Genomic DNA, 13,409 nt, shown 5'->3' with positions numbered 1-13,409 from the left:
TGTCATTTATTTTTCAGCCACCTGCTATCTGCTACTTTTACAGTGCACTAGTTCTGCACACACTTCACCCATACTCTCACTATTGTGTTTTTATGCAAGGGTATTTCAGACTCTGCTGCTATGAGAGAAGCAAAAAAGAAAAGAGAGAAGGCGCTCCAGCGTCGTACGCGGATAGGCCAGACACGTTTCAGCCTTATAATAGGTGCAGTGTCAGCAGATGGAGATCGTAAACGTAGCTCTGAAGTTGATGACCTCGCTCGCAATGAACCACCATCCCAGGTGCTTGCTTTAACTTCGCGGTGTCATATGTGGTTGCATGTTCCATATGGTGTCTAGCTTGTATTCGAAAGGCCGAAGTCGGTCTTTATTAAGATAAGGAAAGATATTTTTTACATGAACCACCATCCCGTGAGCACCAGAAGGCAAATAGCTAGTCAGGGCACTGGCCGAGCCAGTGACAAGCCCAGCAAAGAGAGGCATCACCTGGAAGCCAACTAAAAAGCCGCGATGGTGGTGAAGCAGCCCGCCTCCCACCAGGCTCTCAGGTCCTAGATGATCATGCTCACTACTCCAGCCGGATGTCTAGCATGTATTGCTTCCAATTTGGTTAAATTGCATCTGCTTAGCTTACACATTATGCCTTTGAATATGACATGCCTTTCTGTTTTTGGTACATGCTAGTACATCTGTGTATTAACCATGTTCTTACATCAAACTAATGTTCTTGTGTATCCCTCATCAATCACTTATGATGAGGCAGTCAGGCAAGTGGTTTACTCCTCATTTAAAGAGTGCAGCGTCAGCCTCCCGACATGATTCTCAGGAAACAGCAAGGCTAGATGAAGATAGTGAACGTAGCTCTGTAGTTGATTACCGCATTTCCCCTACACTAGCATCGCAGGTGCTTGCTCTAGCTTGGCAGCGTGATATGTGGTTGCATGTTGCATATGGTGTCTAGATTGTAATTCTTCCAATCTGGTTAAACTGCATGTGCTATTCTGCTTAGCTTATACATTATACATGTTAACTAGCAGGTGTACCCGCGCAATTGCGCGGCTATGTTTTGTTATATTCATATTTTTGATAAATAATTTTTGCTTTCGTTTGTGCCTTTGTGGAAATTTATGATTATTGTCTATCGAAATTCATCATTTGAGTCATCTAATAATACAGTAGATCTCTATCTTTTTCCCAGCGTACATATTTCTCTAATATGATTACTTATTAAAATGTCTATTGATATATTTATATTTGTATGTCGATACATTTGCCTATTGAAAAGTCTTTCTACTTTTTTATCTAAAATTTAGATGTACATTGAGTACTTGAAGGTCCTATCACTATTAGTGTGACCCTGCTACCGTTCCATTATTTTTACTAAAAAGAGAAGTAGTTGCTTCATTGTAGTTGGTACAATAATTCATTTTAGAAAATTAGATTTGAGACTATATGTGAAAGTATAAGGATCCAACGAATATTTACAAAGACAAACCTTAAAATCTTAGTTAGGAAGCTACAAAGAAGTTAGCCCGTCAAAAAATAGATCAATAATATGCCTGATAATGCCAGCCTTGTTTTGCAGAGTAAATTATTAGTTTATATCTCCATATTGATTTCATGACTATTAGAGTGTGTGTTTTGACTTGTATGTCATTGGCACCATATTTTTCGCAAAAAAGGGTCATGGCGAGTGGTTCGAAGTTGTCAGTGTTTCTCAAATAAAAGAAGCGACTCAAGAGAAGAGACACCTCAGGACATGTGAGAATATTTGTAAACACAAACTTCTAGATGTTAACTATTAAACTACTAAAATATTTTTTTCGGGGAAAGATTACAATACAAAAGAAATTAGTTTGTAATGCTTGCGGATAAAAGAAGAGATGAAAAATAATACCTTAATAATGCATATTTGATCTTGTCGGTTGTTGAGTATCTGCTTTGAGAGGGCGCGCAAATTTTTTTGTTTTCAGAGGGTCCAGGATTTTTGTATGTATTTTTGCTTTTGAATCAATATTAGTTACGGTACCTTGTAAGAAGCCTAAGTTTTTTTCGGAGAGCCTAGTACGATGGGATTTTCAAAAAAAAAATGAAACTGGTATTTTTCTAATTTGATACGCAGAAGTAACTAACTTACGTCCTTTTTTTAGACTCGACTTACTTCCTTTTTTAGGCAACAACTTACTTCCTGTTTTTGTTTTTTGAGAAACACGACTTTACTTCCTTTTTTTTGAGGGGTGACTTTACTTCCTATATGAAACAGTCAACTTTGCCTTGCCCATGTATGGCTGGTAGAGGCACAGCAATCGTGATTCAGGCCCATGTGAGTCATTTAGTAAACTACTACCTTTTTCTCCAAGTTCACCTATAAAAGGGGAATTTGAGGATTTGCCACACCTTTCCCTGCACTTTGAGGATTTGCCCTCCTTTATTTTGACACTGATGATTTGCCACAACTTTGCCAAAAACTTGAGGATTTACCCCCGACAAGATAGGCCCACCATGAGATGACGAAAATACCCTTGAACGCTCGGATCTCTCCCATTCTCTCTCACCTATTGGGCGTCGCGTCGACCTCCCCTTCGCCTCTCTTCTCCCCGGCTGCTGCTGCTTCACCGCCGGCTATCCCCAACCGCTGCTGACCTCTATCAGGCTCCCGCCTCCCCCTGCCATATCTGCTCCTCGCTCGCTATCTCGTGGCACAGAACCTTCGTGTACCGCCGTTCGGGCCGGTGCCGCGCGAGGCTGCAGTGGCCACGCAGACGGCCTCGGCGAGCAGCATGACTGACGTTGCGAGGAACGCTCTCATCGTCGAGGCGGGAGGCCAACGAGCAGCATCATCAGGCATACGCGTCGCACGGGGGAAGAAGCGGCTGCCGGCAACGCACATATCCACTCTAATGACTCAATCCGGCAGGCAGGCTGTTAGGCATAATCTTTGACATGAGAGTGGAGCGGCCGGCCGGGTCATACGTGGAGTTAGTTAGATGCATGCATGCTAGCTACCAGGTCGTGTGGCCGGCCGTTGAGGAACTGATGCGCGCATGGATATGGACGCCGTGCATGTAGCTAGCTTAGTGGTATAGTTAGTACTTGCGTGTGAATGGGTTAGCGGCCATGAGTTCAGGCCGGTGATGTGTGCGTGCGTGTGTGCTGGGATATGTGTACGCGCAGGTATAAAAACCCCAGACTTGATGTAGCCAAACGGTGGAGTTGCCGTGATGTAGCCATTGAAAAGAGGGAGGCCGGCCGGAAAAATCCTCGTGTCCAGTGTTCTTCTTCTTCCACCTCCGTTCGAGTGAGAGGAGAGGTAGCTAGAGGGCTGTGGTTCCAACAATTGGTATCATGAGTTGGTTCATCTTGGCTGTCGTCCCCTTGCCGGAGGCGTGCCGGCGGTGGCGGCGTTCGCTGGCGGCTGCGCGGTGAAGCTCCGGGCCGTGTGTCGGTCTATGGAGGTGCGCGGCGTGGCGAGGAGGCCGCAGTGGCTGCGGCGGCACGGTGAGGAGGCCGCTGAGGACCTGCGTGGTGGCGGCTTCAATGACAAACAGCGGCATGGCGGCATGGAGATGCTGCGCTGCGGTTGAGGCCGCAGCGGTGCAGGGCAATAAGCCATGGCGGCGAGCCGGGCGCGATCGTTGCGTGTTATGGGTGCACACTGGACGCGTCGGGCGCGCCGGGACCGCGGGCGCATGTATGAGCGTGCGGTTGACGTTGGGAGGAGGCGTATGTCGCCGTTGTGCTCGAGTCCGTGCTCGAGTTCGGCTACATCCTTCCGGCGTTTGTCGCTGGCGGCTGCCATGGCGGACGCGGAAGCGGCGCGCGGTGAGCGTCTGGTGCGGTCGGGCTCGTCGGGTGCGCGCGAGACGTGCGGGATGCACTGGTGCGGTCGGGCTCGTCGGGCGCGTCGGGTGCGCGCGGGACATGCGGGGGGCAGAGGGACGCTAGGCGCGTGTCGCTTGCGGAGAAGGAGCTCGGCGTATGTCGCCGGGGTCGTGACGGAGCACGGTGCGACCGGCGTCAGTGCGCCAGGTCGGGTCCGTGGCAGTGCGACCGACGTCGATGCGTCGGGTCGGGTCCGCGGGCTGGGTCACGGCCGTGACGATGACAATGACAGGAGCTGCAACAACTCCGATGACGGCGAGCAGGCGGCACGTCACATTGTCGGACGGAGACGGTCAAGGCGACGGTCGACGACTAGCCATGTCAAGATTAGAGGGAGAATTGTTAGGCATAATCTTTGACATGAGAGTGGAGCGGCCGGCCGGGTCATACGTGGAGTTAGTTAGATGCATGCATGCTAGCTACCAGGTCGTGTGGCCGGCCGTTGAGGAACTGATGCGCGCATGGATATGGACGCCGTGCATGTAGCTAGCTTAATGGTATAGTTAGTACTTGCGTGTGAATGGGTTAGTGGCCGTGAGTTCAGGCCGGTGATGTGTGCGTGCGTGTGTGCTGGGATATGTGTACGCGCAGGTATAAAACCCCCAGACTTGATGTAGCCAAAGGGTGGAGTTGCTGTGATGTAGCCATTGAAAAGAGGGAAAAGATTTGGGCGTTCGTGCGCCGACCGGAAAAATCCTCGTGTCCAGTGTGTCTCCTTTCTCCTACCTCTGTCCGTGAGTGAGCTGAGAGAAAGAGAGCAGCCAGGCTCGGCAACAACACAGGCCTCATCGCCGTCGAGCTCGCGGTCCGCCGTGGACAGCGGCGACCACTGGATGGCCTCCTTGAAAAGCATGTCGCGCTCGAGCCGGACAGATGGCGACGCCTCGAGGCGGGTGGCCACGAGGCGGGTGGCCACCGGATGTGTGCCTGGGCATGAGTGCTCTATCTGCGCTGTGTGCTCTAGCACCTGGCCGTGCGCGATGTGTGCTAGGCGTGCGTGTGCCTGGGCGTGCTTGTGTGTGTTAGTTACTGTTGTACGTACATTTTGTGCGTGCATGCTCTGGCACCTGGGCTTGAGTGCGTGATCTGTGCGTGTGTTGTGTGCGTGCGTGCTCTAGCACCTGGGCGCCCGGCTGTTGCTGCTGCTACTGTTGCATACACGGAGAAAACCGCCGTAGTACGAGCTCGCCCCCTGTCTCGCGTGCCCTCGCCGAGCTCACCATGGACAGACACCACCGTCCCCGGGCTCGGACCGTCGATGGTACCCTCCGCGCACCACATCCGGCACACGCACAGGAGCAGCAGCAGCTCGGCGACGCTACCGGAGCGTGGGGAGAGGAGGAGCACAAGCAGCACAACACAGGGCGGCAGGTGGATGAGGTATTCGAGCAGTCGGCTGCGGGACGAACAGAGGAGAAGACGTAAGCATCTAATTTGGATTGGTTTTGGCAAGAGTGGCATTTTGGTCATTCAAACTATAGTGTAATCTCAAATCGGTTAGAAAGGGCAAATCCTCAAGTTTTTGACAAAGTTGTGGTAAATCATCAACATCAATAAAAAAGAGGGCAAATCCTCAAAGTGCAGGGAAAGGTGTGGCAAATCCTCAAATTCCCCTTGGTATGGCAAATCCTCAAATTCCCCCTAAAAAGGGGAATTTGAGGATTTGCCACACCTTTCCCTGCACTTTGAGGATTTGCCCTCCTTTATTTTGACACTGATGATTTGCCACAACTTTGCCAAAAACTTGATGATTTACCCCCGACAAGATAGGCCCACCATGAGATGACGAAAATACCCCTGAACGCTCGGATCTCTCCCATTCTCTCTCACCTATTGGGCGTCGCGTCGACCTCCCCTTCGCCACTCTTCTCCCCGGTTGCTGCTGCTTCACCGCCGGCTATCCCCAACCGCTGCTGACCTCTATCAGGCTCCCGCCTCTCCCTGCCATATCTGCTCCTCGCTCGCTATCTCGTGGCACAGAACCTTCGTGTACCGCCGTTCGGGCCGGTGCCGCGCGAGGCTGCAGTGGCCACGCAGACGGCCTCGGCGAGCAGCATGACTGACGTTGCGAGGAACGCTCTCATCGTCGAGGCGGGAGGCCAACGAGCAGCATCATCAGGCATACGCGTCGCACGGGGGAAGAAGCGGCTGCCGGCAACGCACATATCCACTCTAATGACTCAATCCGGCAGGCAGGCTGTTAGGCATAATCTTTGACATGAGAATGGAGCGGCCGGCCGGGTCATACGTGGAGTTAGTTAGATGCATGCATGCTAGCTACCAGGTCGTGTGGCCGGCCGTTGAGGAACTGATGCGCGCATGGATATGGACGCCGTGCATGTAGCTAGCTTAGTGGTATAGTTAGTACTTGCGTGTGAATGGGTTAGCGGCCATGAGTTCAGGCCGGTGATGTGTGCGTGCGTGTGTGCTGGGATATGTGTACGCGCAGGTATAAAAACCCCAGACTTGATGTAGCCAAACGGTGGAGTTGCCGTGATGTAGCAATTGAAAAGAGGGAAAAGATTTGGGCGTTCATGCGCCCGTGGCGGCGTTCGTGCGCCGGCCGGAAAAATCCTCGTGTCCAGTGTTCTTCTTCTTCCACCTCCGTTCGAGTGAGAGGAGAGGTAGCTAGAGGGCTGTGGTTCCAACAATTGGTATCAGGAGCTGGTTCATCTTGGCTGTCGTCCCCTTGCCGGAGGCGTGCCAGCGGTGGCGGCGTTCGCCGGCGGCTGTGCGGTGAAGCTTCGGGCCGTGTGTCGGTCTATGGAGGTGCGCGGCGTGGCGAGGAGGCCGCAGTGGCTGCGGCGGCACGGTGAGGAGGCCGCGGAGGACCTGCGTGGTGGCGGCTTCAATGACAAACAGCGGCATGGCGGCATGGAGATGCTGCGCTGCGGTTGAGGCCGCAGCGGTGCAGGGCAATAAGCCATGGCGGTGAGCCGGGCGCGATCGTTGCGTGTTATGGGTGCGCACTGGACGCGTCGGGCGCGCCGGGACCGCGGGCGCATGTATGAGCGTGCGGTTGACGTTGGGAGGAGGCGTATGTCGCCGTTGTGCTCGAGTCCGTGCTCGAGTTCGGCTACATCCTTCCGGCGTTTGTCGCTGGCGGCTGCCATGGCGGACGCGGAGGCGGCGCGCGGTGAGCGTCTCGTGCGGTCGGGCTCGTCGGGTGCGCGCGAGACGTGCGGGATGCACTGGTGCGGTCGGGCTCGTCGGGCGCGTCGGGTGCGCGCGGGACATGCGGGGGGCAGAGGGACGCTAGGCGTGTGTCGCTTGCGGAGAAGGAGCTCGGCGTATGTCGCCGGGGTCGTGACAGAGCACGGTGCGACCGGCGTCAGTGCGCCAGGTCGGGTCCGTGGCGGTGCGACCGACGTCGATGCGTCGGGTCGGGTCCGCGGGCTGGGTCACGGCCGTGACGATGACAATGACAGGAGCTGCAACAACTCCGATGACGGCGAGCAGGCGGCACGTCACATTGTCGGACGGAGACGGTCAAGGCAACGGTCGACGACTAGCCATGTCAAGATTAGAGGGAGAATTGTTAGGCATAATCTTTGACATGAGAGTGGAGCGGCCGGCCGGGTCATACGTGGAGTTAGTTAGATGCATGCATGCTAGCTACCAGGTCGTGTGGCCGGCCGTTGAGGAACTGATGCGCGCATGGATATGGACGCCGTGCATGTAGCTAGCTTAATGGTATAGTTAGTACTTGTGTGTGAATGGGTTAGTGGCCGTGAGTTCAGGCCGGTGATGTGTGCGTGCGTGTGTGCTGGGATATGTGTACGCGCAGGTATAAAAACCCCAGACTTGATGTAGCCAAAGGGTGGAGTTGCTGTGATGTAGCCATTGAAAAGAGGGAAAAGATTTGGGCGTTCGTGCGCCGACCGGAAAAATCCTCGTGTCCAGTGTGTCTCCTTTCTCCTACCTCTGTCCGTGAGTGAGCTGAGAGAAAGAGAGCAGCCAGGCTCGGCCACAACACAGGCCTCATCGCCGTCGAGCTCGCGGTCCGCCGTGGACAGCGGCGACCACTGGACGGCCTCCTTGAAAAGCATGTCGCGCTCGAGCCGGACAAATGGCGACGCCTCGAGGCGGGTGGCCACGAGGCGGGTGGCCACCGGATGTGTGCCTGGGCATGAGTGCTCTATCTGCGCTGTGTGCTCTAGCACCTGGCCGTGCGCGATGTGTGCTAGGCGTGCGTGTGCCTGGGCGTGCTTGTGTGTGTTAGTTACTGCTGTACGTACATTTTGTGCGTGCATGCTCTTGCACGTGGGCTTGAGTGCGTGATCTGTGCGTGTGTTGTGTGCGTGCGTGCTCTAGCACCTGGGCGCCCGACTGTTGCTGCTGCTACTGTTGCATACACGGAGAAAACCGCCGTAGTACGAGCTCGCCCCCTGTCTGGCGCGCCCTCGCCGAGCTCACCATGGACAGACACCACCGTCCCCGGGCTCGGACCGTCGACGGTACCCTCCGCGCACCACATCCGGCACACGCACAGGAGCAGCAGCATCTCGGCGACGCTACCGGAGCGTGGGGAGAGGAGGAGCACAAGCAGCACAACACAGGGCGGCAGATGGATGAGGTATTCGAGCAGTCGGTTGCGGGACGAACAGAGAAGAAGACGTAAGCATCTAATTTGGATTGGTTTTGGCAAGAGTGGCATTTTGGTCATTCAAACTATAGTGTAATCTCAAATCGGTTAGAAAGGGCAAATCCTCAAGTTTTTGACAAAGTTGTGGTAAATCATCAACATCAATAAAAAAGAGGGCAAATCCTCAAAGTGCAGGGAAAGGTATGGCAAATCCTCAAGTTCCCCCTAAAAAAAACCTTTTCTCGAAGTTAAAGCACTGGTGCCTCTTCGTCTCTATCATCTCCGTCAATCCTCTTCTCAAAACAAAAAAAAACTCCGTCAATCCTAGCCTGCTCATGACCACATCCACATACACCAGTGCCTTAAATAAGGATCCGCCGAAGGAAGATTCCACTGCTGGCTTATGCGAAACTAATTCCCGACCTATCCAGGCGCTACTTCTTGTCTCTTATCTTCAATTTTTTTTGTTTTGGCGCTGTCCTCAAACCCTAGCTCTGCTGATCTTAGGTTGGGCACAAAGCTGCGACGAACCCGTGTGTGTAGGTCTCAGCTCGTTGGCGCGAGTTCTCGCCTTCCTCATTTCTGGTGCGGTCGGCCCTCCGCCAATGTAAGTCTTACAGTACTGCTTTGCATAGTTTCTGGTACAGATCGTCTGTTGTACTCTGTCCATAGCACTATACAGTACATTGTGTTTTATTTGTTATCACCATGCCCTGTCAAATTAGATTATTTATACATAAATAAGTGAATGCAAGAAGTTTGTATTTATTAATTCAATTTTTTTGGTCGTTAGAATGAAGCAGAGGTGCCAAAGCAGATTTTGAAGAAATAGTAAGACAGGATATGTGTCTGCTGGCTGAGCCCAGTTGTGGGCCTCCTCGTTGTTCATGATGTCGGGTTTCCACCTACGTAATTTGCTACAGCTTCACATCATTCCTACTTCCTCCATAGCAGGTGATTCTTCACATGTATGTTTTCCCCCTCTAACCAAGCTAAAAGGATATAATGGTTTTATTTGTTGTTACCATATATTAGCAAGTGATATTACTTGTACATGTATTTAACGTGAAGCAATACACATGTGTTATTTGACATAGAATGGGTTTTCTATATGATGAATATAACGTTGGAGCTTTTCTAATGTTTCTCTCGAGCTGAAAAGACTGTAGGTTAGAAGAGTTGTTATATGAAGAACACAAACCTCATATTTCAAATAAATACTATATGGCTTGCTTCTGGTAGTGCTAACTTCAGAGCCTTCATCAACCTCTTTGGTATTTTTTTGTGCTCTCCTTGCGGCTGCAGTAAAAGTACATATTATTTTGCCACAACGACAACTGACTCTTCATCTTAAAGCGGGGGGAAACCCTTTACTGTCTCTTCAAGCATCGTAGTTTTTACTTTTGCTTCAACATTTTTCTTGTTCCCAGCGTTACAATTTCTCCTTTCTTTTTGGCACGCTTATCTCGGCTCATTCATCCTCAGAGCCATCCGATAATACAGTAGATCTTTATATTTTTCTTTTTTCATTGCAGAGTCCATGTGATTCTAACATTTTTTCTTCACACCTATCATCATTTAATATAGCCTCATTAGTATTGTGGGGTTCTTCTTCCGTAGGCACCAGTTGACATCTTTTTCTGAGGTGAAGCTCTGTTGTTATTTGTCAGCGAAATAAAAGTACATTTCAAAGATTAGGCCCATCTCTAAAAATTGAGAAGTATGTAGCTGAGAAAATCAGTCACCCTTTTATCCTCCATGTTATGCTTCTTCCTTGATTTTTTTAACACGGCGTCCACCTTATCATCCATCAAAATCTACGCATAATATCTGATGTCTTAGTTAGGAAACTACAAAAATAGTATTTATTTTGTAAAGAATTAAATGGAATTACCTCGGTTTTATCTTTCAAGTACAACATCTCAAGCCTATTAATTATCAGGCATAAATATTCACTCTACTGCATAGTTTTTGTTTCGGAAGTGAGATTGCCATTGCGAGTTTAATTGAAAATAAGTCTTCGGCGACATTATTGTTGTATAATCTTTGGTGCTTCTTCATATTTCTCATCCAATGAGTTCAGCAAGTGGGAGACATAATTAAGTAAAATATGGTTCCATATTAACTGATATTGAATTGTTTTCACTGCAGGTATTAACATCATTTTTGTCGTAAAAAAGTGGCGATTTCATATCTTATAAGAAGTCTCATGCATTACCTCACTTGCCTAGTTTTTGCGCCTCATTTCAGTAAGTTCTTGCAATGTTCTCCTCTTGTAAAACACTTGTTCTTCTAGTGAAAAATTAGTTGATTAATAGTAAAAAATAGTCTCCCATGCATGTCAAGAATTTCCCAAGTTTTGGTATAACTTGATCTGTATGTATTTTTGTGGCACTGGTTGACTTTAAGCACAACCATGTCTATCAATGAAAAATCTGTTAGATATATCTTTGGTAAAAAATAGAAGAGCTAGTAACATTAATGAACTTACAATTGAACTTCTGCACCATTGTGAGGTCACAATAAGGACAGTTTGGTTTCACATGCTTCATTTGGGTGAGTAATCCAATGACATCTGTAAAATTGGAGATTAATTATTTGAAAGTCTAAAATATTAATATTTTGAAATCTCATTTACAACTATAAATTATAGAGATACCTGAGCATTCTTCATCTTAGCTCGTAATACTTTGATTCTAATATTTCCTCTGTAGCAAACTCGAAGTAGTAATCTGGGTAACCTTTGATTCTTTCACCTCCTTTACTTTTGTATTGTATGCAAAAATAATTATATTTCACTACTTAGCTGGTAATACTTTGTGGAATCCGCACTTAAAATTCCTAAATGCATAAGTTGATTCTATCAACTTCCCGATAGTATCCTGAATTGTTTGGCCCTGTTAGAAAAATCAAAATATAGTTAGTAGTTATTGTATAAAAAATAGAAAAACTTGCAAGTCAATATGTAATGACAAAACCTTATCATCCATGAATATCATATCGGCAAAATATACTTAGTTGTTGTATAAAACAATAGAACAATTTGTAAGTAAATACGTAATGACTATACATTTTTGTCCATGAATCATCATATCGAGGCTCCTAAGCCAATGACTTATAAAATTGATTGAATCTCATATTCTCATTACTTGCACTTGAATGTCAATCTCGTTCTTTTGCTATGAACTCACAAAGATTGTTGTATGCCCTTGCTGCAAAAGGATCATACAATTGCTAGTCAATTAATATTGTACCTATGAATATTTTATCCAGAATAACAATTACAAACCTTGATGCTCCAAATGAGAGGCCACTCGAAAGATAGATTTGATCTAGAATAGAAGTTATGAAACCTTGATGATCTACATGAGAGGCCACTCGAAAGATAGATTTGATCTGGCATAGAAGTTATGAACCTTGATGATTCAGGTGAGAGGCCACTCAGTAGGTTGCTTGGTGTGACTTCGTCCGACGGCGCGACGTTGCGTAGTTCAATCAGAAGACTTTGATGTTGTTGGTAGTGTGCTGGTTAGGTAGCAGATTTGGCTTACTTTGATTTTTAGGTGTGTGCTGCGAGCGGTCGGCCGTATGTCTTCTTATGTGTTATGGTTGACTTGGCAAGTATTACGTGTTGAGCAATTTTGGTTGAGTCCGTGTGGAGTTCTGTATGTAGTCCATGTATGTGTCTTATTTGTATCTGCGTGTTCACGTTTGACTCTTTGTTTTTGACGTTGTGTCCACGTTTGGAATTGGATGCACGTGAGCTTCCGTATCTTCAACGGTTTATCCCTAAATACTGTACGTGGTCATGATTGTTGCTAACAAAGCCTTGTTTTTTTCTTCTGAACTTAGCCTAGCCTCATGTCTTTCCTTACATGCACTTTACATATGCATATACGTGACAATGCGACGGTCCAATATGTTGTTACGTATATGTTCTCCTAACAAAACCATGTTACGTAAAAACTTTAAATCTTAGCCATTATTTTTTCTAATCAGACGGTGCAAATAATATTAGCAGATGTGGACGAACGTGATGACTTATTTGTCTCTTGTCTTAATAATATAATAGATGATGTGATGGACAAGACCCATCCGTTAGCTTAGCATAATGATCGTTCAGTTTTATTGCTATAGTTTTTTTCATGTCATATACATATTCCTTTGACTATGAGATTATGCAACTCTCAGATAACGGAGGAATGTCTTTTGTGTTATCAAACGTCACAACATAACTGGATGATTATAAAGATGCTCTACAGGTATCTCTGAAGGTGTTTGTTGGGTTGGCATAGATCGAGATTAGGATTTGTCACTCCGAGTATCGGAGAAGTGTCTCTGGGCCCTCTCGGTAATGCACATCATAATAAGCCTTGCAAGCAATATGACTAATGAGTTAGTTGCGGGATGATGCATTACGGAATGAGTAAAGAGACTTGCCGGTAACGAGATTGAACTAGGTATGAAGATACCGACGACCGAATCTCGGGCAAGTAACATACCGATGACAAAGAGAATGATGTATGTTGTCATTACGGTACGACCGATAAAGATCTTCATAGAATATGTGGGAACCAATATGAGCATCCAGGTTCCGCTGTTGGTTATTAACCGAAGAGGTGTCTCGGTCATGTCTACATAGTTCTCGAACCCGTAGGGTCTGCACGCTTAACGTTCGATGACGATTTTGTATTATATGAGTTATGTGATTTGGTGACCAAATGTTGTTCAAAGTCCCGGATGAGATCGTGGACATGACGAGGAGTATTGAAATGGTCGAGAGGTAAAGATTGATATATAGGACGATGGTATTCGGCACCAGAAGTGTTTCAGGATGCACCTGGTACTTATCGGGTCACCGGAAGGGGTTCCAGACACCCCCGGCAAAAGATATGGGCCTTATGGGCCAAGAGGGGAAACACACCAGCCACAAAGGGGAAGGAGG

The 13,409-nt window shown here is 48.2% G+C and overlaps 1 long non-coding RNA gene across 2 annotated transcripts; it reads left to right on the top strand.

Moving 5' to 3' along the window:
* The first annotated feature begins 8,742 nt into the window (after positions 1-8,742).
* Positions 8,743-12,236, top strand: LOC109780644 (uncharacterized). 2 transcript variants are annotated; one of them, XR_002237095.4, is made up of 4 exons: positions 8,743-9,071; positions 9,258-9,418; positions 10,616-10,713; positions 11,738-12,236. It is a non-coding gene; the product is annotated as an uncharacterized lncRNA (long non-coding RNA). The 2 variants fall into 2 exon arrangements; XR_002237094.4 differs by having other exon boundaries at positions 9,258-9,432.
* Positions 12,237-13,409: the final 1,173 nt, after the last annotated feature.

Source organism: Aegilops tauschii, chromosome 2 (assembly GCF_002575655.3).
Source record: "Aegilops tauschii subsp. strangulata cultivar AL8/78 chromosome 2, Aet v6.0, whole genome shotgun sequence".
Lineage (NCBI taxonomy): Eukaryota > Viridiplantae > Streptophyta > Magnoliopsida > Poales > Poaceae > Aegilops > Aegilops tauschii.
This window is presented reverse-complemented; position numbering and strand designations above follow the sequence as displayed.